Genomic DNA, 23,253 nt, shown 5'->3' with positions numbered 1-23,253 from the left:
GGCCACGTCCTGAGAGACAGAGGGCACCCTCCAGACAAAGCCTCGAGCCTTCCACTGTAGCTCATCCAGGGATCCAGGGACACCACAGCTGGTCCTCAACGAGGAAACAGAAACCCGCATTCGCACTAAAAATGCGGGTCCTATTTCCCAATACTGTTTGCTGCAGCTTCTAATTACAAGTAGCAACAACCAGGAATGACCAAATATTTGATGAAACATGAACCTGTAACATGAAAAATCATCAAGCTGAATAATCAGGATAAATTGAAATTTGAAAAACAAATGTAACTGATGATGCAGAAAAAAATACTTCAGAGTAAATATCTTCAAGGAAATTTTAAAAATCTGGCCACAATGAAATAATCATTTTTCCAGGGCTGGGAAGCAGGATAATTAGAAAAATATATTAATAGATTAAATAACACAATAAAAATAGCTGAAGAGTCAGTTAATGAGCTGAACAACTGAACAAACTAATTAGCCTGGAAATGTGTAATGAGACACAGCGATGAAAAGTTTGAAAGAAGAGAGAAGTGGTGGCAGGAGCAGGTGCGGGCACCCCAGCAGCCTCTGCTAACATCTCCAGGATGCCGTGGGAGGCAGTGTGGCGTCAGACCCATGGCCCCTGTGCTGTGCCCATTCCCACACTTGTGTGCGAGCTGTGTGACACAGAATGTGCCTCAGGATGGCCTCCAGATCCCTGCATTCTGCTCTCCAGAATCTGGGACGTCGCCTTTGTGGCATACAGCACCTCGAGTGGGAGACTGTCAGGGCGGAGTTGTATCTGCGGTGACCCTCATAACAGGAATGCAGGGCCCTGGGGGCAAGGAGAGGCCACGGATCGGAGCTAGGGGCCATGGACAGGAGCCAGGCTGGTGGACAATGGGAGCCGGGACTCGGATTCTCCCATGGCCTCTGCTGGGAGCTGCTCTGCTGACTTCCCTGAGCCCTTGGAGGTAGGCACATTTTGAACCTTAGCCTCCAGGCCTGCAAGTAAAGACATTGCGTGCTTTAGAATTTGCAGTGCTTTGGTACAGTAGCCATAAGAGGGGGAACACAGAGCACGGGCAGAGGAAGAGAGTTTGCAGACAGAATTAAAGTTGCCAATCAGCCCGCTCCACACATCTGAAGATCAATGTCATTCACCATACTGACGGACTACAAGTGAAAACCCACAAGATGATCTGAAAAGCAGAAAAAGCATCTCAAAATCCCACATTCAATCCTGGTGAAAGATGTGAGTCAGAAAGCTAGAAGTAAGAAGGAACAGGGTAAGCTTTTTAAAGGTCCCTGCAACAAACTAGCAAATATCCGCCAGTCGTGGCTGATACCAAAGACTCCATGCTTCTTCTTCAAGATGAAGGTAGGCAAGGCCTGCTCCCAGCACTGCCTCTCTGCATTGTGGGGAACTCCAGCCACCTGAAGAGGTGAGAAAAGAAATAGAAAGGATCTACAGAGAGGAAGAAGCGAAAGCGTGGATTCCAGGTGACACGGCCCTCTCCATTTAACAATGTCACACGGGCTACACAAAAACCACCAGAGCAACCCTGCAGGACACAGCATCAATGTAAAGTCAATTACTTTCTGACATCCTGCTAATAAATAATCAAAAGTGATATTATAGTGACAACCAAGTGGCATCAACACATAAAATACTTAAGGTAAACTAGCGAAAGGCGTTCAAGCTATTACATGGAAGCCTACAACTGTGCAATGAGAAAATGAACGGGACTGAATAAATGCCGGTGTGGGCTGGGGTCCTGTGTGGGGAATCCTAGGAGCTCGGTGATGTCCGTTTCCCGCCATGATCTACCGATGCAGGACGTCCTAGTAAAAACCCCAGTATCTTTTTTGATAAAATTAGAGAATTCTTACCCCAACACAGAAACACGAAGAACCAACAACTGTCCAGCCTGATTTGAAAGAGAAGTGTGAAGGACACACACTACATGATTTCAAGACATTGTAAATCTATAGGAATAAAAACAATACATGTAGTGGCATAAAGGTAAGCAATGGATGAGTGGGTCAGAATAGACTTCCCCAAAGTAGCCCCACACTTTTATAACCACTGATCTTCAGCAAAGGCAAATAAATGATGTTAGAGCAGCTGGATATCTGTTCAGCTGTCTGTCTGTCTATCATGTACCTAACAACTTCTAATCAAACTTTGAACCAGATACAAAACTTTTCTCTTAAAAAATAATGGACATAAAAGTGAGACTTTAACATTTCTGGAAGCAGATTTTTAAAAAATGATCTTGGGGGAGGCAAAGGTTTCTTATACACAAATCAGAATCATAATAAAACAATAGTGGTGAATTAGACTTCACTCAGATGAAGTTTTCCTTGTGAAAGACTCCACTCCTGACAGCGAGTGCCCAGAAGCCAGTGTGAAGACTCTTTAGAGCACAGAGGGCAGGCCGAGTCCTTGTGAGTGCTCTTGAGACAGATCAGTGAATGAGAGTGAGATGGAGCAGGCATTGTACCAAAGAAGAAAAGGGGGGGATGGTCACAGATGCAGCCTGGGTGTGTACGTGTGGTAGTGCCTCCTGCATACACGTGTGTGTGTCCCATGCAGAGGCTGGCCACACCAAGGGCTGGTGGTGATGCAGGGCAGCGCACAGGATGGGCAACTGCTTTGGAAAACAGCTTGACAGTTTCTTTAAAATGTACGTGTGGTAGTCAGGGATTGTGAGGAGAACAATTCGAATCAGGACATGGAGTTTATAATATTATTTTATGATGGTCATGCAGAGTTAGCACAAGAAAATGCAGGAAATCTATCCATAACACTAAAGACATAGAATATTTAGCTAAGGGCCTAAATCCCACAGCAATGTCCCACATGAGTCCAGATGAAAACCTAGAGCCCATGGTAATGCCTCCCACAAGTCCAACTGAAGGTCTAGAGCCCACTACAAGGACTCACACCAGTCTCTTTTATGGATGTGTGCTGGAAAGGCCCAAAGGTCAGTGGTGGAAGGTACAGTCTATGCCAGGGGGTGAAGGAGCTGTACTGGTGGGATGAGAATTCTATGCTGGAGCTGAGATGTCACACTCATAACAAAGACCAGGGCTGTCCTGAAAGGCACTACAGCCATCTGTGGTGACACAGAGGCCCCGAGCTCCTCCGACGACAAGCACAGTATATGCAGGAAGCAAGCATGACAAGTTCATCCTGGAGACCAAACAGCACACATCTTCCCCTCCGGAGCCAGGAAACAACGCTCAATGTGAGGACCAGAGCTTCTCCAGGAGAACCAATGGCTCAAACAGCAATATGTAGGAGAGCCCACAATGCCTCAATGCCTCAATGCATAGTTTCTCCTTCTCCACGTCTCTATTTATGCTGGCAAATTTGCTCAGGTGAATTGTCTACACTCAGCACCATGGCAATTTAATTCTGCTGGTGTTAAATTGACCCCCAGTTTCCAATCCATAACAGTACAGGTGCATTTTCCATGTGATCCTGGCTCAGAAGTCTGAGCCCCACCTGGGTAACTTAATGACTGCGGGACTTACCAACTGCCTCAAAAGGGGGCAGGGAGGGGGCTATGGGTGTAGCTCATTGAAAAGACTGGGTTCAAGTCCTGGTCCTGAAAATAAATCAAATATGAGTGGTTTTGTAGCCTCTCAAATTGGAAATAACCCAAATGTTGTCAACAGGTGAACAGATAAGCACACTGTTCATTCATGCAAATGACAGCTATCCAACAGGAAGGGCAGAGCCCTTGGTCCATGCAACCATGGGGGTAAAATTCAAAACTGTGTGAAAAAGTCTGCAAAGTGGGCCGCATAGAGGGTGACTCCACTTATATAACACTCTGGAAATGCAAGTTTGTGATCGGAGAGAAAGCACCAGGTGCTGGCTTGGGGGTTAGTGGTGTGGGGAGAGATGACCGACACTCGGAGGAGCCTTGGGGTTACCAATGGGCTCATTTTCCTGTTCACTGTGATGATGTTAAACACACTCATCTAATTGTGTGTTAAGCACTCTGCACTAAAGAAGACTGTTTAAATATTTTAACATTCTATACAATAATGCTTATAAATTTAACTGATAGAGCATGAATTTTGATTATTTAAAAACATCAGTTATAAATGGATGATAAGTTTAAATGTGAAAGATAAACCTATAAACCTTTACGAACAAAATGTAAGAGAGAGTTTCATGATATTGGAATAGGAGAAAGTTTGTTAAAGTTTTTTGATTCAAAAGAAATAATCATGAAAAGCAAAATGTCCGATAATTTGATTAAGCTAAGTTTAAAGCTTCTATCATAGGAGCATATTAAAAAGTCAATCTCAGAGTAAGAGTGCACAAGTAGATAACAGATCCAAATGGGTAACTGGTATCCAGCATACAGAAAGAATGTCCACAAAAGACCAAGAAAAAGATGAATTTCACAACGAAGACCTTAACTGTCACTTCACAAAAGAGGCTCTAACAATGGCCAAACTGTGAGTGAAAAGATGTGATCACTGTTGTAGATCAGGGGCAGAAGCTGAAAGCTCAGGATGGTGCCACAGCATGCCCACCATCAAGCTCACCATGGCAGTGGGTGGAACCTGGGAGAGGTCTGCATGTTCTGGAGGAGGAAGATGAAGAGGGAGAGGAGGAGGAAGAGGAGGAGGAAGAGGATCCACACCCAGGGCTCCAGTGGTCATGGGGAAGGTGCAGAATCCTAGGCTCACTGCTGAATCTGTTAGTTAAACTTCTAAGCTCTAGTTGAAACAATGTATCAACCTAACAATCCACCCCTTGTCAATTTGGCAGCCTCCAGATACAAAGCCGTGTTTACTCTTAATCTTTTGCAACTTGAACATTACAACACAGTTTAACAATCCTTAAGAACCAGCATTAAGGTGATCAACATTATATTACATTAGAAGCATAACATTTTGTCCTTGGACCCCCAAAGACTCATGTACATTCTTTTATGCAAAAGGCATTTAGTCCATCTGTAAGAGTTGCCAAAGTCCTAACAGTTTCAGCCTTGCTGAAAAATTCAAGTTCCAAGTCTCCTCCAAGATGGAAGGCAAACTCTTAATTGCATACCCTTGTACAAGTGAAAATAAAGTTAAATACTTCCAACATTCAAAGGCACAGGATAAACACTCCCATTCTAAAGGTTACATACCGGAGGGTACAAAGAATTGGGACCAAAGCAAATCCAAAATCCAGCAGGGCAAACATTAAGTCCTGTAGTTCCATGTACACTGTTTGAGGTAATATATGGCAAATTGTGAGCACCAAAGGGCTGGTATGACGCCACTCCCAGGCACTTCTGGTGTTACCAGTCCCATGGCTTCTCTCTTGGGCTGGCTTTGCTCCCTCATTGCAGATTTCCTTATATGATCCATGTTCTTGGCTTTTCTAAACTTCTGGGTCTCCACTGCACCTTTGGCTTCACCCTCACAGCTTCACACTGCCCTCTCAGGGGCGCACTGCCTGGCCCTGTGAAATAGGGGTGGAAGATTTTTCAACCTCAGAACCCTTGCATTCTGTATGCACCGAAAACCAGCACCACGTGGATGCTGCCGAGGTCTGCTGCCAGCTGGAGCAGTAGGCTCCAGGCTCTCCTCTCTCTTGGCTGTAAGGGTCCAGTGCCTGGATCACTGAGCACTCTGAACCTGATGCCGAGGAGCAAATTCTTTATGCCACCTCCAACCTGTAATCTCTTGGGGTCTCCACCATGATTCTGGAACATGGTGCTCTGAGGCTTTCTTTCATTTTTACAGTTTTGGGGCTGCAAATCATGGGGGCCTGCTGCTTACCATGATGTCCTCAGGCCATCTTTTTTATTTCTCAGTTTCTTCTCAGCAATTGAGGTCTCAGCTCTATCCTTACAGTATACAACTTTACTGACGATTCCTCTCTGGCCAAACTCAAAACATTTAAAAACATCCTACTGGGCTCTTGGCTTTTGATTCACAACATAAATCTGGCAAAAAGCCAACAATAACCATGCTACCACCTCAACATTAGTTTCTTTTGCCAGATTAGTTAGCCTGCTGTCTGTAATTGTAGTCTCGGGCAAACTCTCTGGACACAAGCAAAATGCAGACAAAATCTCTGCCACGCCATAACACACATCATCTGGAGTCCAGCACTCAATGAGTCCGTCCTAGAAGAAACCTCTTGAGCCTGGTCTTTACTAGCAGGATTTCCATCAGCCTGCAGGTCTTCTGAGCACTGAACAGAATCTCCCATAAAGAACAGCCTAAGTCATTCCAGTTCTATGCATTGACACCTCTGAACCTTTCCAAACTCTTCCCACAAGCCCTTCCCAAAGGCTCCTGAGCTACACGATCAGCTCTTGTCACAGGAATGACCCTACTCCTGGTACCAAATTCTGTCTTGTTTACTTTTCTCTCATTATTGTGACAAAATACCCAACACCCAAAATGAAGGCAGAAAAGGTTTGTTTAGCTCACTGTGGAGGTTTCAGTCCATAATCAGCTGGCTCCAAGGCAGGGTGGCCTGGCACTAGGGCAACACTTCAAGGCAGCAACCAGCAAAAGCAGCCAGAGCAAAAAGGAGGAGAGCAAGCCTCTTTTCCTCCCTTACATTGCAGTGCCACATCTCTTCCAGGCTGTTTGCAGGTGTAGCACTCACAAAATCTCTGTTCCCTCCTTTGTACAATATGAGGATGTTTACAAAGTAAGTATCCTGGCTCCCTGCTGAGCCTCTTAGTTAAACTTCTTAGATTGACACAGCGTATCAATCAAAGCACTGTCAGAGCAGCAAGTTCCTTCACTGCAGCAGCCTGCCCACTTTGCTGCATCCCTATTGAACTGGAAGCTTATAATGGCTGAAATTATGTCATCTGCCTTTGCAATCACTGTCTTCTAGGTAGTAGTTGTTAAATTAATGTTTACTGGATGAACAAAAGAAGAAAAAGGAAGGCAAAACTGTGCTAGCTCTAGGATTTTACACTGTGAACCTCCAAACATTGGGTGAAACCTTTCTACTCCCATAAGATAAAACAACATCTGCAAGACATCTGCAAAGCCACCTCTGGAAAGGCTTCTGGGAAATCAGCAATGAATGTAATGAAAGGGTTGGGCTTCTCCCTCCATGGGGTGTTCACTGAGCCCCATGCAGAGGAGCGAGAGGGACCAGAAAGCAGCCGGGCAGAACCTGATTATAGATCAGCTGTCAGATTGCAGAGGAAATCTCGCTCCTGCTGGACAGATCGCTTGCTGAGGATCATTAACCATTTGGGACACACGGCAGGTTTTTCCTTAGAAACTGCTTTCTAACCTAGCAGAAGGAAAATGCAGCCCATTATGACAAACTCATCCTTCACTTGCTGTCAGAATCTCATTCTTCACACATGGTGAGGGAGACTTTGAGGTCATCTCCCAGTCCTTGTGTTGGGCCAACATGAGGAAAATGGTTCAGTTTGGGGGGCTGAGGGTTTAGAGATGTGACCCCATCTACCTGAATACACTGAGTGCCCCTGTGTGGGGGACACGTTACCCACATCGTTAGATTCACCCTCAACATGGCCAGGCAGTTACCACTCAGTAAGGAGAAAGAGCCTCACCAAGAGCCAGGGCAGAGCTAGTGCCAGGTCTGCTGAGGATTAATGAATTTATTCACGCAGCAGGAAGTAATTACTGGCTGCCTAAGGTGAGTTCTGGCTCAAGGACTAAATTGAGAAATATGCAGTCACAGGCCACTGTGTTACACAACCTCCAACCCATACGGGAGGATGAACTACAGAGCATGTATTTTAGTGAGCGGGGCTTTGGGGACCACAGTGACAGAGAACAAGGAAGCCGGCCTGTGGCCCAAAGGCTGACTTCTTGGAAGAAGTGACATTTAAGCCACCTTCTGCAGGACAGGTGGAAGTGAACAAGAGACAGGGAAGAAGGACTTTCCCACATACAGAAACAGCGGGTCCACGTCCTGAGGCTGAGGAGGACTGGGGCTGACCTGCTGGATGACGGTAGAATGGTGAGAGGGCTGGGAGCAGCAGAGCCCTGGTTTGGATGCCACAGGACAGAGCTGGCTGTCGTGAGACCCCCAGGGAGGCAACCGGCAGTTTCCGTCAGGGCGGCAACCTGGGAATGACGGACCACACAGGCACTGCCCATGCGGGGCTCAGACACTGACACCAGCGTGGGCTGCTGTGGGGTTTACCTTCCAAATACGGACTTCTGTGGATGAAAGACATTGCAATTAACAGCCCTGCTGGCAGGACTGGGCCTATTCCGCGGAGAGATGCCCACCCTACCCTGAATTCCTACGATGGATCCGTGTGCTGCCTGCTGTTACTGTCCTGTTTGTAAAGGAAGAAACTGGAGCACAGAGAGGTTGAGCAGCCAAAAACAGCACACAGCCTCTGTCAGAGGGGTTTCAAGTTTGTCTCTTTTGAAAAAGGTTTTTATTATCAGCACAGCAGATATGTGTTGCTTTTCTACCCCATGCCCGGCATTTGAGACATGGCGTTAGACGTGGTGTCTGCCTCAGTGGGATTCCCTCCAGTGGGAAGCAGCCATGGGGCCACAGAACGTACAGCCCACGTGTCTGGAACCCCAACCATGAAATGTGAATGCAGCACAGAATCATACCATGGTCTCAGCCAGGACTAGTTTGAGCTTCAGGCAAGGCCTGAAGACCTGTGTGGTAGTCACAGCCGAAGGGGAGTCCTGGCACTGGGGATATGCACCCAGGCTGCTTCTCGATGCCTCAGGCACTGTACCCTTCTCCAGCCGCAAGGGACATAGCTCCGAGGCTGAGCACTGTCTTTCATTGTGTGCACCTAATGCACACACAGAGACAGTAACATAACACACTTGACCCCAGTCACCTGTCACCAGCTTCTGTTGCTTTGAAAGTAGAAGGATGCAGCAGTTTTCACAGTATGGGGAGACTTAAAGGCCCCATCCACCTGGGTGCAGAAAAGGAGGCAAACGGAATGCAGAAGGACAGTTCCAGAGCCTGCAGGGATTTTAATACTATGGAGGAGAGTGACGGGGGACGGGGGACAGAGACAGAGAGAGAGGGAGGAAGGGAGAGAGAGAGAGAGACAGAGAGACAGAGAGAGAGAGGGAGAGAGACAAAGAGAGCCTCCTCTTTATATAAGACAAGTGATTTCATCACTGGGACTCCTCTCTGGTGGCCTACCCTCACCAGGCATCAGTCCAGAACCACCCAGTGGGGTTAGTGCTTCCATGCTGGGCATGCAAGGACACAGGTGCTCGGCAGCAGGACGCTGGGCCTCTGTGTGGAGAAAGTGCACACTTGCTAATGCTCTGTTTTTACCACAGTGAAATTCCTAGTGATTTTGGAACTTAGAGTCCCATATTTATTCAATTATTTGACAAATTTTAGTCATACATATTCAAGGAGCGTGAAGTGATGCTATTATTTTTAGATGCATAATAGAATGATTCAGCTAGGCCCACCACCCTCCCCATCTTCTCAGACACTTGACCTTTGTTGTAGTGCGAATGTTGGATGTGCACCCTTGTACCAGTGCTGGAACACACAGTACTCACTCGCCAGCTGTACTAACAATGCTGTAGAGTGGTTATCAAAAAAAAAAAAAAAAAAAAAAAAAAAAAAGAAAGAAAGAAAGAAGAAAAAGAAGAGAAAGGAAAAGGAAAGGAAGGGTAGCAATCAAACAAACAAACAAAAATCCCACACTGACCTGTCCTGTCTGGCTGAGGCTCTGCAGCCTCCAGTAATCCCCGCCCCTTCTCCACCTCAGAGCGCTGCCCTCGGAGGCAGTGTGGATGGACATGCTGTGCTAACAAATAAGCCGAGCACAGAAAGGCAGACATCCATGTTCTGACTTCTGTATGGAAGCAGAAAGAGGAGAATTCCTAGAAGCCGAAGGAGGATGGTGATTACTCAGTGTGTTTTGTGTCACACCGAAAATTATGTAGCTGTTATGAGTTAAAAGAGACAATGAATTTTCAGCATATGTATGATTAAAAGTCCCAGAAGGTCTTCAGTTGTCATTTAATGTGGCCATTTATATAATGGGTCCCTTCCATAGTTGTCATAGCCTCCACTGGAATGGCTTTCAGGACAGAGGTGCTTTGTCTACCAAGAGTGCCTGCTGCCCCTGGGTGTGGGCAGCAAGAGGTCACCTGCACGAATGTTAGCGAGGCTTTATTTTCTAATTAGGATTCTGGGTGGGGCTGACATCAGGTCAGAGGATCCCTCAGAGTATGCGTGTGCTCTGACACCTCCTTCAAGCCGATAGACGCAGCAACTCTAGTGACAGAAACCTGGCCGGTCAGCTGCAGCAAGGACGAAAAGACAGGCTGGACTCCCTGCAGAAAGTGGACAAAACAGGCAAATCAGGAATAACGGATTTTGGTACACAGGCTGGTATCTGGCAACTCCCAGAGTTGCATTGTGGACAGAATGTGAACTCTGGCAGCCAGTGGGTCCCAGAAAGCTCAGGCCAGTTTGTGAATGATCATGAACTTCTCCATGTGTGGGAAAAGCATAATACTAACCCCTCCCTCAGGAACTAGTTTCAGGGCGGCACCAACAGAGGGCTGCCCCGGAGTGCCTGGAGAGAGATTTCTAGGAATGTTACTTCGCATCTTCTTCAGGAAGAGAGCACCAACGAGTTGAGAATACTACAAGAATAATAGGCAAGAGTAAGAATAGGGCCTAAACCCTTAGGAAATGTCTGGTTCAGGCTAAGCATTTTGCAGTTGGAGATACAGAAGCATAGGTAATGAAAGTTGGGTATAATGGAGAACTTTTCAAGAAGGAGGCTCTACAGTCTACAGACACTTTTCTTCTTCTTGGAGTGTTTATACATGCAATGGCCTTTCCTGAAGGCTAAAAATTAGATTCCTATGTGTCTGGATAATATATATATATATATATATATCAACTTGTAAACCAAAGAACTGAAGAAGATAACACACAATTTTTTAGTATTTCTTAATATCTCCTCCTCCTATTTTTTCCCAGTAAAATCACAGTGGGAAGGATACTACTTCTCTGGTTTGCAAATATGGGAGGAAAGTGAAGTCCAAGGAGGAAAAATAACTGGCCTGCTGACCTCCAGGCATGGAGCATGGGAAGCGGCGGGGGCAGCATTTGAGCAATGTCTGTCTGGTTCCACACCTCTTGCTCCGGGGAGCTTAGACCTAGTACTTGTGATACATAAGCACTTTCTTGTGGATATGCATTGATGACCCAGTGCACCATGACCACTTATCCATCTGGTTCTTAAGCAAGAATGTCATTTGCATGAACATTCTGTAAGTGCTAGGCTTACTGGACTTCAAAGAGTGGGCTGTCTTTTTTCTTTCTTTCTTTTTTTTTCTTTTTTCTTTCTTTCTTTCTTTCTTTCTTTCTTTCTTTCTTTCTTTCTTTCTTTCTTTCTTTCTTTTTTCTTTTTCTACCTGGAATTGAACTCACAACCTCATCCTTGCCAGGCAGGCACCATGTCACTGACCTAAATCCCTGGCCCACAAAGAGTGGACTATTTTCTTACAAGTGAACTGGAGATGCATAGCTTTCATCCATGCATTACTTGCACCTTAATGCTGCACTCCATTTGGCTGTGAGCACAGAGAGGACCTCAGGTCAGTGATCAACAGTGGCTTATCTGACCTGAGCACTGAACAGAAAAACCAATTACGGAGAAAGAGCCAACACCCAGGAATATCTCCTTCCTGCAGATTATCAGACCCTGATATAACTAGAGGAGACTGTAGTCAGGGTGAAGAGCTGACACACAAAAGGAGAGAAGGCTTGTTAAACCCATTCCATGTTTGCCCTAAGGGGTACAAATGGGCCCAAAAGATGAAAGTTATGGGAAGTCAGACTTGTTTGTCTTGACATAATGGAGAACTTTTTATTCATCAAAAGTGTATCATACTGAAAAAATGCCTTTGCAAGGTCACCAGGCCCCTGTCACTAGAAGACTGAATAACATTCAAACAACATATGGCTGATTGAATAAGTAAAACTAGTGATTCCATTGCTTAAATCTCAGACAAGGCTCTATAGCAAAAAAGGCCAAGAAACCCAAATCCTAGCTTCACCCCAGTAATCCCATCCCTGTGAAGTTCTTGAAAAAACTCTTTGCAAGAAGACATAGGATAGGCCATAGCTCCATGAATATTTACATAGTGGACTCTATGCTATTACTGTTGAATAGTCTTCTATTGTTAATGAGGTAAAGTTGTTTCATTTAGCAGGTACTTACTATAGGTCAAAGTGTAGTTTTCTTAGTATTTATATGATAATTATAGGACTCCTTTCAATGGTTCAGGGTGGTACATTATTGGTTCTTAGGGTATGTTAATATCCAGTTTGTCTTTGACACTACCATTGCTGCTGAGTTTATTACTATGGCCAAGGTGACATAGCTGTTGCTGTCAACTGGTTTTCTCCATATACCAATAGCTGGATTGCCTTAGTGTCACTAACAACACTGCAGCCCACTCCTGGAGAACTGGGTACTGAGCCAAGTGCACTGCAGCCTCCCTTCCCAAATAGTTGGAGGTGATGAGATTCTGGGACAGAGGCACCACCCAGAGTGCATCATTGAAAAGCAGGCACCAACTAGTTTTCCATACTAACAACAGTTTCCCATTACAGTCAACCTTTAAGCTTCACCAAAACAAAACAAAACAAAAATAAACAAAAGAGAACTATGAGAAAACTAGGCAACAAGATGCCTCCAAAAACTCTCAACACCCCCAAAGCTGATTCATGGGGTATTGGGGTGGGATAATCAAAAGTTTCACAGCAGGATTACTTGAAAGGGTAGCAGAAGAGATTTTTTTAAAAAAGCTAAGTGAAGTGCTTGGTGAGTTTAAAGAAGATAACTAAACAAATAATACACCCAATAAAATGTTCAACAAACCTACATAAGATACAAATAAAAAGCTAGGGTTGAGCTAAAAAAAAATCACAAAACATGAATTCTGATATAGGAAAGAATTAGAGTCCATGAAAAATACAAAACAGAAATTCAAGACATTAAAAGTTTTTCAAAAGTGGAAGCCACCGTAGTGAAGACAGAGTGTCAGAATGAAAAGGAAGGGCTGTGATCAGTGATCAGCTGTTGAGAGATACCTTAAAGACAAAAGTATACGTGGAATGGAATAAACAGCTGGTCGGTGACGTAAAGAAGACTAAGTGTAAAATCAGAAAACAGCACAAATGGCATAAAAAGCCTATCTACAGAACAAGAGTATAAAAACTTTCCAATATGGGGAGATAATTTAGCATACAGAGATTAGTGAATCATACAGAACCCCAAACAGTGATGTTTGGAAAAGAACCTCTCCCATATACATCACAGTCAGAATCCCAGAGGTCCAACACAAGAACAGAATCTTAAAAGCTGTTGCAAGAAAACAATGAATCACTGATAAAGAAAACTCATCAAAATTATAGCAGACTTTGCAACACAAACTTTAAACACTAGGAGAGCTTCAAGTGTTTGAAACCCTAAAAAAGAATAACTTCCAGGCCAGACTGATATGTCCTTCATAACTATTTTTTTCAGAAGTGATGGAGAAATAACATTTTCATGATAAAGAGAATCTAAAGAAATTCATGACTGCCGTCTTAGTTCATTTTTTTTGTTGTTGAGACAAAATACCCAACATCCAAAGGAGCAAAAGGTTATTTTGGCTCACAGTTTGCAGAGGTTTCAGTTCATAGTTGTCTGTCTCCAAGCAGGGTGGCATGGCAGAGGGGAATCACAGAGGAGAAACAGCACATGGCAGGCAGAAGGTAGGAAGGGGACCAGCAGAGAAGCAGCAAGTAGCAAGTGACAGCAGCAGCCCTCTTTCTGTCCCTCACAGTCTATCAGGCCTCACACCCTTAGAGTGGGTTAGCACTCATATCCAGATTGGGGAAGCCTTAATCCTAGCATTGCACCACGAATCAGTCAAGGAATTACAACCTTAATTCCAACATCACACAAACAGATCAGTCATCCCACCTATGACGACCCGAGGCGTCATGGTTAATGCCTGTGGCCCCTCGAGGCATCATGCCTTGCGTTGTACATCTGTGACTGGTTCATTGTCTAATGCTTGGATTGATGGTGTCAGTGCTACACCCACATAGGGGTGAAGCCAGGATGTAATGTAATGGCAGGAAGAAGGTGTGTCTTGCTCTTTTGCCAGTTTTGGCTTGCTGTTTGCAGCCACCATGAACTGCAGCCCCGCCATGCCACCCACCTTGGAGCCAACTGAGAATGTACTGAAACCTCCAAACCTGTAAGAAATAAACCTTTCTTTTCCCAACTTGGTGCATCAGGTATTTTGTCTCTGTGACAAGTAAAAAGAAACTAAGACATGAGGCTTGGTGGGGACATCTATATACAAGCCATAACAACCCCTAAATCAGCAGTCCAAAAAATTCTCAAAGATTTCCTAGAAAGAGACACTGAAGCTAACAATGCCTAACATCCAACAGAATGAATACACTAGGTAGGGCAAGCAGTTAAGAAGGGAAAGATAGGGAACCAGCCACCGGAAAATAACACAACAGCATAAATAAGTCAATGTCCTATTAATAACTCTCAGTGTGAATGATATTAATCATTTTCCCCAGTGAAATCACACAGATTAACAGAACAGAACATGGAACAAAATCAAATAATATGCTATTTACAAGACCCAAATTTAACTAAAAAAGATACTTATTCACAGACTAAAAACCAAAGGATGGAAAATAGTACATCATATAATGGGAATCCAAAAACATTCAGGGGTAGTTATTCTATTTTCAAAACTGAAGTCAAAACAGATCAGAAGTGGCAAAACATACCGGTAGTTGAATAATTCAGCAGAAAAAGAAAACAATTACAAAGATACACGCACTGGACAATGGTGCACCCAATTTCATTAAGAATACCACCTGACATAAGAGGTCAGATAAACATCAGTGTAATTATTATGTGGGGTGTCAACATGCCACTATTTCAATTAGATCAACTAGAAAAAAATCAACAAAGAAACTTCAGAATTGAACCAAATGGACCTAATAGATACCTACAAATTATTCCACCCAACAGTGTAGTATACATTCTCAGGACCACATGAATTTTTCTCTGAAATAGTCCAAAATTAGCTCTTAAAGCTTGCTTAAGTAAATGCAAAAGAATCAAAATTATGCCATGCATATTATAACACCTTAGTGCACTGAAATTAGAAATCAATGATGAAAGAAACCACAGAAATATGCAAACACATGGAAATTAACAATATACTTTTGAATGATCAGTGGGGCACAGAAGTAGTAATAAACCCCTAAATTAAATGACAGTGTTGTACAACACAGTAGGACTCATAGGACACAATGAAAACAGATTAAAATTTATAGCCACGAATGTCCACATCACATAAACAGAACTAATGATTCACCTATGGCCCTAGAAAAACAAGAACCATCTGAATCCAAAGCTAATACAACGTGGTTGTGATCCAAAGCATTTGCGTATCAAAACCAATTTCCTCAGAGAAACAATAGAAACTCAGATGATTGATCCTAAAAATATTCATGTAAAAATGATTAAAATTCTGTACTCTAATACAAAATTATAAAAAATACAAAATATAAAGAAAATGAAACAAGTTAGTTTGCTGGTACTTTTGAAAACTTTTGTGGCTGGTGAGAGGGAGTAAGAGAGAGGAGGTTTGTTGTGGAGGAGGAATTTTACTACCATGAATGGAACCACTGCTGTCTATTAGCACAATGAAATCTTTTTCCTTTTGTGCACCTTGAACAAGGAACTCATCCAATGGCACTTGCTTTTGCACCTTTTTTTGAGGATTTTGTGGAATGTGACATTGTATTGTTGTTGGACAGATTCATCGTTTGCACTGCTGCAACCCTAGAGTGATGCTTTCTACATGCTTTGCACTGCTTCCCACATTTTACACAGCTTCCTGATCTCTTTTAAAGAGAGGAATTTCTTCTTCCTCTGCAGATGAAATCTCTTCCGTAACCTCTTGCTGTTTGGAGATAATCACACACAACCCTGGAGAGAGAGAGACAGAGACAGAGACAGAGAGAGAGAGCGAGAGAGAGAGAGAGAGAGAGAGAGAGAGAGAGACAGAGAGACAGAGAGACAGAGACAGAGACAGAGACAGACAGATACAGAGAGACAGAGAGACAGATGAGAGAGAAAGAGAAGCATTGACTCAGTTATGATCATGTGATATTTGGTGTCATATTACTCATACTGCAAGACATCACATATTTATCAAGTTAAAATTTATTAGAAATGTTTTCTCACCTTACAGAGTGCTCACAGAGAAAGTTACTTACAATCCAAGTTTTTCTTTGTATAAAGAAAATTATAAAGATGAGAGCAGAAATCACTGAAATTGAGAATGTAAAAAGAACACAAAGAATCAATGAATCAAGAGCTGGTGCTTTGGAAGGATAAACAAATGCACAAACCTTGATTACCATAAAAAAGAAAGAAAACGCTGAAATCAATACAATTAGAATTGGGAACAGTGCAATCACAATGGAAACTGCCAAAATCCAGAAGATTATTAGCAACTGCTTCTCAAACCTGTATGCTGATGAGGTGGAGAATTCAGAAGAAATGAATAGATACTTAGATACACATGAATTACTGAAAATGAACCAAGAAGATATAAAATCCCTGAAGAATCCAATAGGCAATGAAACTGAGGGAATAATAAAAAACCTGCCAACTGAGAGAAGCTCAAAACCTGAAGGAGTCACTGCCAAATTCCACAAGGACATCGGTGAAGACCAATACCAATCCTCCTCAAACCCTTTAATGAAATTCAAAGGGGAGGTCCAGAGTCACTCAAGGAAACTAGCATTACTCTGAGTCCAGAGTCAGATGAGAGCCAAGCAAAAGAAGAGAACTATAGGCCAACCCCTTTAATGAGCATAAATGTGCAAATTCTCAACCAGATACCGTCAAATAAAATGCAGCAAATCACTGAAAAGGTCATGTATCGTGATAAGCAGGCTTTATCTTGTGGATTCAAGGGTGGTTAAACATGCGCAGGTCAGTAAATGTAATACATCACATAAAAAGAAACAAGTACGCCAATCAGATGATCATCTCGATAGATGCAGGAAATGCCTCTGACAAAATTCAGCACCTGCCATGATGAAACCCTCGAAGACAAAAGTTAGAGTATGACCTTATCTCAATCTGACAAGAGCCACTCATATTAAATGGGGGAAAACTGACAGCCTCTCCTCTAAGGTGAGGAGCAAGACAAGGTGACGACACACATCACCCCGTTTAGTAACGCGCTATAGGAATGATCCCCGAAACTATGGCCTTTCCTTTTATAAGAAATTAATAAGTAAAATCATCATTATTTACAGAAAACATGATTCTTTATATAGAGCAGGATCCAAAAACAATTCCGGCAAAAAGCTCCTAGCACTAATGACCAAATTCAGCAAAGCAGCAGGATATCAATCATTAGTGAACTCACTGGAAATGAAATCGAAAAGCAATCCATTATGATAGCATCAATGATGAAAAACGGTATACTAACAAAGGAAACATAGTACCTGGAAAAGGAGATTGAAGAGGACATCAGAAAATGGAAAGTTGTCCAGATAAACAGTACCAATATTGTCAAAATGGCCATACTTTCAAAACCAATAGACAGACTTAAAACCGTTCAACTCAAAATATCAACAGCATTTCTCATAGAATTAGAGGGAAAAAATGCTAAAGTTTATATGAACCAGAAGAGTACCACAACAGCCAAAGCAGTCTTGGGGAACAAGAGCAAAGCAGGGGACATCTCAGTTCCAGATTTAAGTGTATTATAAAAACAGCAAGGTGCTAGCACAAAAATAGTCATGCATATCAATAGAGCCAGCTAGCAGATGCAGAAACCAACCCAGACATACTATTTGCTCACACTGAAAGAAAGACAGTCTCTTTAATAAATAGTCCTGGGGACCACTTTGCTAGCTACATGAACAAGATTAAGTTTAGACTCACCTATCTTACTATGTACTAAAAAAAATAAAAATGAATCAGAGATTTAAGTGTTAGAACAGAAATATTTGACCTACTAGAAGATAAAATAGATTCAACTCTTGAAGACATAGGCAAGGACTTTATGAACAGAACCTCAGAGGCAGAAAACATACTGAGAATCACAAATGGGATCATATAAAATTAAAAAGCTCTGTACAGGAAAGGAAATGACCAACAGAATGCAGAGACAACCTACAGAATGGGTGGGGGAATTTGCCAGCTATTCTTCAGACAGAGGGCTAAAGCATTTCTCACAGAATTAGAGGAACATGCAGACCTCAAACACACAGACTCCCCCAAAATGAAAGACCCAATCTGAAAATGGCTTGGAGCCACTTGAAACAGACACTTCTCAGAAGAAGAGTACAAATAATACATGAATAGAATACATTAAAAATGTACAGCTTGTTGGACATTTGAGAAATACAAATTCAAACAACACTGAAAGAATCTTACTCTAGAAAAAAATGGCCATCATCAAGAAATCAAATGATGACAAATGTTGGCGAGCCTGTGGGTGAAAAGAAACCCTCTACATTGCTGATGAGACTGTAAACTAGTAGGCCTGCTAGTATGCTATGGAAATCAGGACGGAAACTCCTCAACAACCAAAGCTAGAAATTCCTTTCAACCCAGCTATTCCCTCTCCACATATCCTCCTGAAGGAGGTAGGCTTCAGGTTACAGTGGTCCACACATACCCGTGTTTACAGCAGTGCGGCTCCTAACAGCTGAGCCATGGAAGCAGCCTGCACGTCTATCACCAGATGAGTGGGTGAAGGAAACGTGGTATTTATCTGCGCAGTGGAGTGAAGGCTGCTGTAAAGATGGGTAAACTGGAGTCATTTGTGGGGAAATGAACGCACCTGAAGATTAAAGTGTGAGAGAAATAAATCAGACATGCAAGCCTGAATTTCTCCCATATGAGAAAACCAAATTTACACAGATACTAGGAAGGATGGAGCTGCTGCAGGTCATTTTCGAATGGGAACAGAATCAGATAGATAGAGGGGTGAGGAAGGGAGGGAGCAGGTGAGCAAAGGCGCTCGGATGTGTTATGGAGGTGCACCACTTTCCCATTAAGGCATGCAAACATTGTGTATGACCAACCTGTACCAAGGAAAACAAAAGCTGAGGAAAAGGAAAGAAGTAACTGCAAGCTTACGTTGTTTAAGCTGCAGTTTTTATTCCAGAGGCGGGTATCTGTAGCTGGCCTAGCGCACAGCCTCCTCTGTCGCTCCATCAGCAGATCCCACTTCCCTCAAGTCCCAGCAGGTCCTGTGATCCCAACCTGCCTGGCTTGCTGTTCCAGGCGTGAGCATGTAAATAGCGACACGCTGTCAATACACCCGCAGGGAAGAGGGAAGACCCAGTGGATGCGCATCAAGGGCTCCAGCTCAGCTCCCAACTCCAAGCATGGAGATTGTGCTGGGGGAAGGCTCGTGGGCATTTACAAGACATTCCGGAAGATGCCTGGAGACACTGCACAGCACAGCACAGTGTATGGTCTGTGATGTGCACTGCCACCTTCAAACGGGGGACTTCCTTGCCTGGCGAGGGGAGTTGCCAGGGGAGAGGAAACTTCCTTCCTGCCTGCACCTCCCCCTCTGACACTTCATAATGTATGGATGGCAAGGGCCTAGGAGCACAGCTTGCTATGCTTATTTTAATTTTGCTTGATCCACATTCGTGCACATGTGTGGGGTACAAGGTGGAGTTTCAAGCGCGTATACACTGTAACAATCCAGCCAGGTACATTAGCGTGGCCATGGCTTTAAACTCTTCTGTGGTGTGGGCATTCAAAGTCTTCTTTCCTAGAACTTTTTGGGAAACTTTATTAGGGAAAGTTTCCAAAGGGGCTGCTTCACAGTGCAACTGACTACCCGTGGGGGCAAGCGCTCCCTTAGTGCAGGGAGGCGGTGCCCTCGAGGACGCTGTGTCCTCCAGGATGCTTGGCAGGGTGCTGGAGGCACAGCGGTGGTGCAGAAATTGCCTATTGGACTTGGTCTGCGTGCACAACCTCCAGAAGCTAGAGGACGGCTCGGGGCTCCAGGGAAGCTCCTGCCGGGACCCGGTCATTGCGCTGGACACTAAACTGTCCCCATCTGAAAGTCTTCATGCCCAGCCTTGGTCTTATTGGCATATTGCTAATCTTTGTACCAGTTAAATAATAAACCTACTTCATAGAAGGGCAGGGGTGTAGTTTTTTGTGTGGAAGAGACTGGAATTTTTTGGAATGGTTTGGATTTGGGTGTCAGAGAGACCTGGGCGGCAGTAGTAATAGTATGATGAGAGAAAGAGAGACAGACAGACAGACAGATGAAGATGAATGGAGAATCATCCAGGCAGGTGCTGCAGACCGACCTGAGGTACACACCACCAGCCTGGCTGCTGGGGAACCCAAAGCACCCACATGGGCCCTGGAACAGAAGCAGGCTTAGGCTTGAGGAGGGCGTAGGTGTCAGCGCAACTCTGTGGCATAGGTCTGTGCTCACAGTTTGAGACCTATCTTCCTCATCGCTCTCATGGCTGAGTGACCCAATCATGTTTAGTCCTGCATGATGTTTCCCATTTTTACACACTTTCCACACTGAGTGGGACTCTCAGATCTGTATCACCAACCTGAATTTCCTCTTTCAACCGCAGAACTCTGAATCCAGCTGCATCTTTACTGTTTGTTGCTTGGCTGTCCAAGAGCCCTTCAAGGCTGGACACCCACGCCTTGCTCGGTTGCCTCAGAAAATCAGGATTCCACACTTCCAGTTGGCCAGTGGGACCCTCAAGGTCACCCTTTGTTTGCTATGCTGTTGCCGGCTCAGATTACTGGCAAATCCAGTGCCTCCGCCTTCAGAGCAACCCTGAACCTGACCACGCAGGGAGCCACTGTCCTGCTCCCAGCCTGTCCTGTCTGCGTCCTCTCAGATGCTGCTCCCGGTGGGGCAATTCCTGTCCTTGCTCTGCTGCACGGGAGGAATTCGGTGACCAGGCCTGGCCGATGTCTCTTTCATAACTGGCATCACTCCAAGTGGGAGCCGCTTTGCCAGCTTGAGCCTTTCAGAACGACAGTGTGGGTCAGAGCCAGTCTCTCCGTGAGACACTGCGCCTTAGGGAGGAATAAAGTGCTGCTTTTGAAGCCACTGAGGCAGTGGCCCCTTTCTGTTCCTGAGGCACCGCGACCGACCTGGACGATTCGAGTTGTGGCTCACCACCTCCGCCCGGCCCTGCTTCCATCTCAGCACAGAGGACGCAGAGGACGCGGCGGCCTCCCTGCTTCCTGTGTCCCCCACAGCTGACTATAAAGACAAGGTAACGTAGGGCTCACAGGGCTGCCCAGACCCCTGCTTGCCAGCTCATATTTTTAAAGGATCGCTAAATATCATTGAGGTGTTCTACATGAGCACAACATTTGATCCCTCACAGTTGGTAACACAGGCTGTAGACTTGGGAGTTGCTGAAGTGAGCAGAACTTACTGTAAGAACAATTTAAATTCATAAAAATTAAAGAGATCACCCACTAACCTGCTCTTGCTCCTTCCCCTACATATTTAATTTTGTGTCACATTCATAAACAGTATCATGCATTTATACTCATCAAATGAGTGGTTCACCTCAGCTTTTGTGTTACACATTATTTAAATTTTAAAAATGTGAACTGGATCATCCTGTCTCACTCCAAACCGTTCAACGCCCTCCCAAAGACCATCCTGACACCAGCTCATGCCCTGCAGGGCCGCTAGGCCACACCAGCCCCGCTCCGTGAGCCGCAGCCCTCCTCTCCGGGCCCTGCGGCCCACGGCGGTCAGCACACAGCTCTGTGCTGTCCCATGACACACGGAGGACACATGCCGCTGCGCTCCGCCTCGTGCTGGCCCAGCTCCTCCCTCCCTCGCCCCTGCTGGGCCCAGCTCCTCCCTCCCGCGCCCCTTCCCTGCCTGCGTCTCCCAGTCCGTCCCCAGCTCTGCCTCTGCTGCTTCTGCTCTTACCTCCTGTGCTATGCTCGCCTACATCTCCACCGTCTCCTCCACCTGAGTCTGAGCTTCCTGGGCCGAAGCGAGTTCTGTGGACAGCTCTGTCTCCCCACCCGAACCTGCGGCTGGCCGTGGGCCCATATTATTCGCTGAGAACTTTCCACACCAGGAAATGTAAATAAGACATGAAGGGGCAGATGGAGGACGTATTCCTTTAAACAGCAACTCAGTGGTGGGGAGGCAGATGCTCGCAGACAAACATGTCTCACATTTCAAGGCCACATCGATGATGCCGTGATATTTGTGGCATCTGTGATATATTAAGCTTCTCTCTGAGTCCAGCTGGCATTCTGTACAGTTGCCATAAACTTACCCAAATCTTACTTAAAATAAAGTTCCTTTAAAAAACTAGCCCTGTTTTTCTGATAGCAATTTTTAAAAGTCAACTTAGAAAAAGCCATAGTCAAAAACTACCATATTTTGTGTTTCTGGAGCATTTTATAATTTTAAAACATCTCTTGCACTCTGGCTCTTCACGGCTTACCAAGGTGTCTCCTTTGTCCCATTTCACATAAGGGAGACCAGGACAGTGAGAAGACGGGGTCCCCACGAACGTAATAGACAGGAGCGGCAAAGACAGCTCTCACCAGGCCCCCACGCCAGGACCAGTGATCGCTCCTTCTCCGACTTTCCTCATGTGATTTAAGGTAGCATGAAATAAAATCATGGTGAAACATCTGACAAATGCCCTCATAATTGTATTAGCGCTGGTACCCACATTCACAGCTTATTTTGAAAACTGCAACCTTCTCTGGGAGTGAAGACTTTGGACAAAAACATCTTCCAGAGTCTTTTTCAGGCTCAGTGGTCAATAACTTCTCTCCCTTTAAGACTCACGGGCATTACTCCCTGGGCTGAGTGAGGCCAGGCTGCAGGGAGGAGCAGCAAGCAGGAGAAAGCTCAGTGCCCCAGAAGAAGCGGGTGTTTCCAAGCAGGGGAAGGCGGCAGACGCAGACACTGTGCTCAAGGGTCCCGAATGCCGCAGCTTTAACGGGAGCTGCTCTTGAGGGTGGAGAGGGCTGAGCCCAGCAGCACTGGAAGCTTGATTTTCCTCGCTGGAGGAGTTGCAGCAAGCACATTCACTCATCCGCTCATTCATTTGCCTACCGGATGTCAGCTATGAGCCAATGTTGTTCTCTGAGACGGTAATTCCCGGTCACTCTCCGACTGGGATAAGAAGCAAGGAAGACAATGAGCCATGACTTGGGC

General features: G+C 44.8%; 1 long non-coding RNA gene across 1 annotated transcript in view; it reads right to left on the bottom strand.

Moving 5' to 3' along the window:
• Window positions 1-22,570, bottom strand: part of LOC134477440 (uncharacterized) — a 79,858-nt gene extending 57,288 nt beyond the window's left edge. Inside the window, exon 1 of the long non-coding RNA XR_010049527.1 lies at window positions 22,000-22,570. This is a non-coding gene — a long non-coding RNA (uncharacterized LOC134477440). The remainder of the gene's footprint in view (window positions 1-21,999) is intronic.
• Between the last annotated feature and the right edge of the window lie 683 nt (window positions 22,571-23,253).

This window comes from Cavia porcellus, unplaced genomic scaffold (genome assembly GCF_034190915.1).
Source record: "Cavia porcellus strain 051 isolate PalLab524CR breed Dunkin Hartley unplaced genomic scaffold, mCavPor4.1 scaffold_8, whole genome shotgun sequence".
Lineage (NCBI taxonomy): Eukaryota > Metazoa > Chordata > Mammalia > Rodentia > Caviidae > Cavia > Cavia porcellus.
Note: the sequence above shows the minus strand (reverse complement) of the source record. Positions and strands in the feature narration are given on the sequence as shown.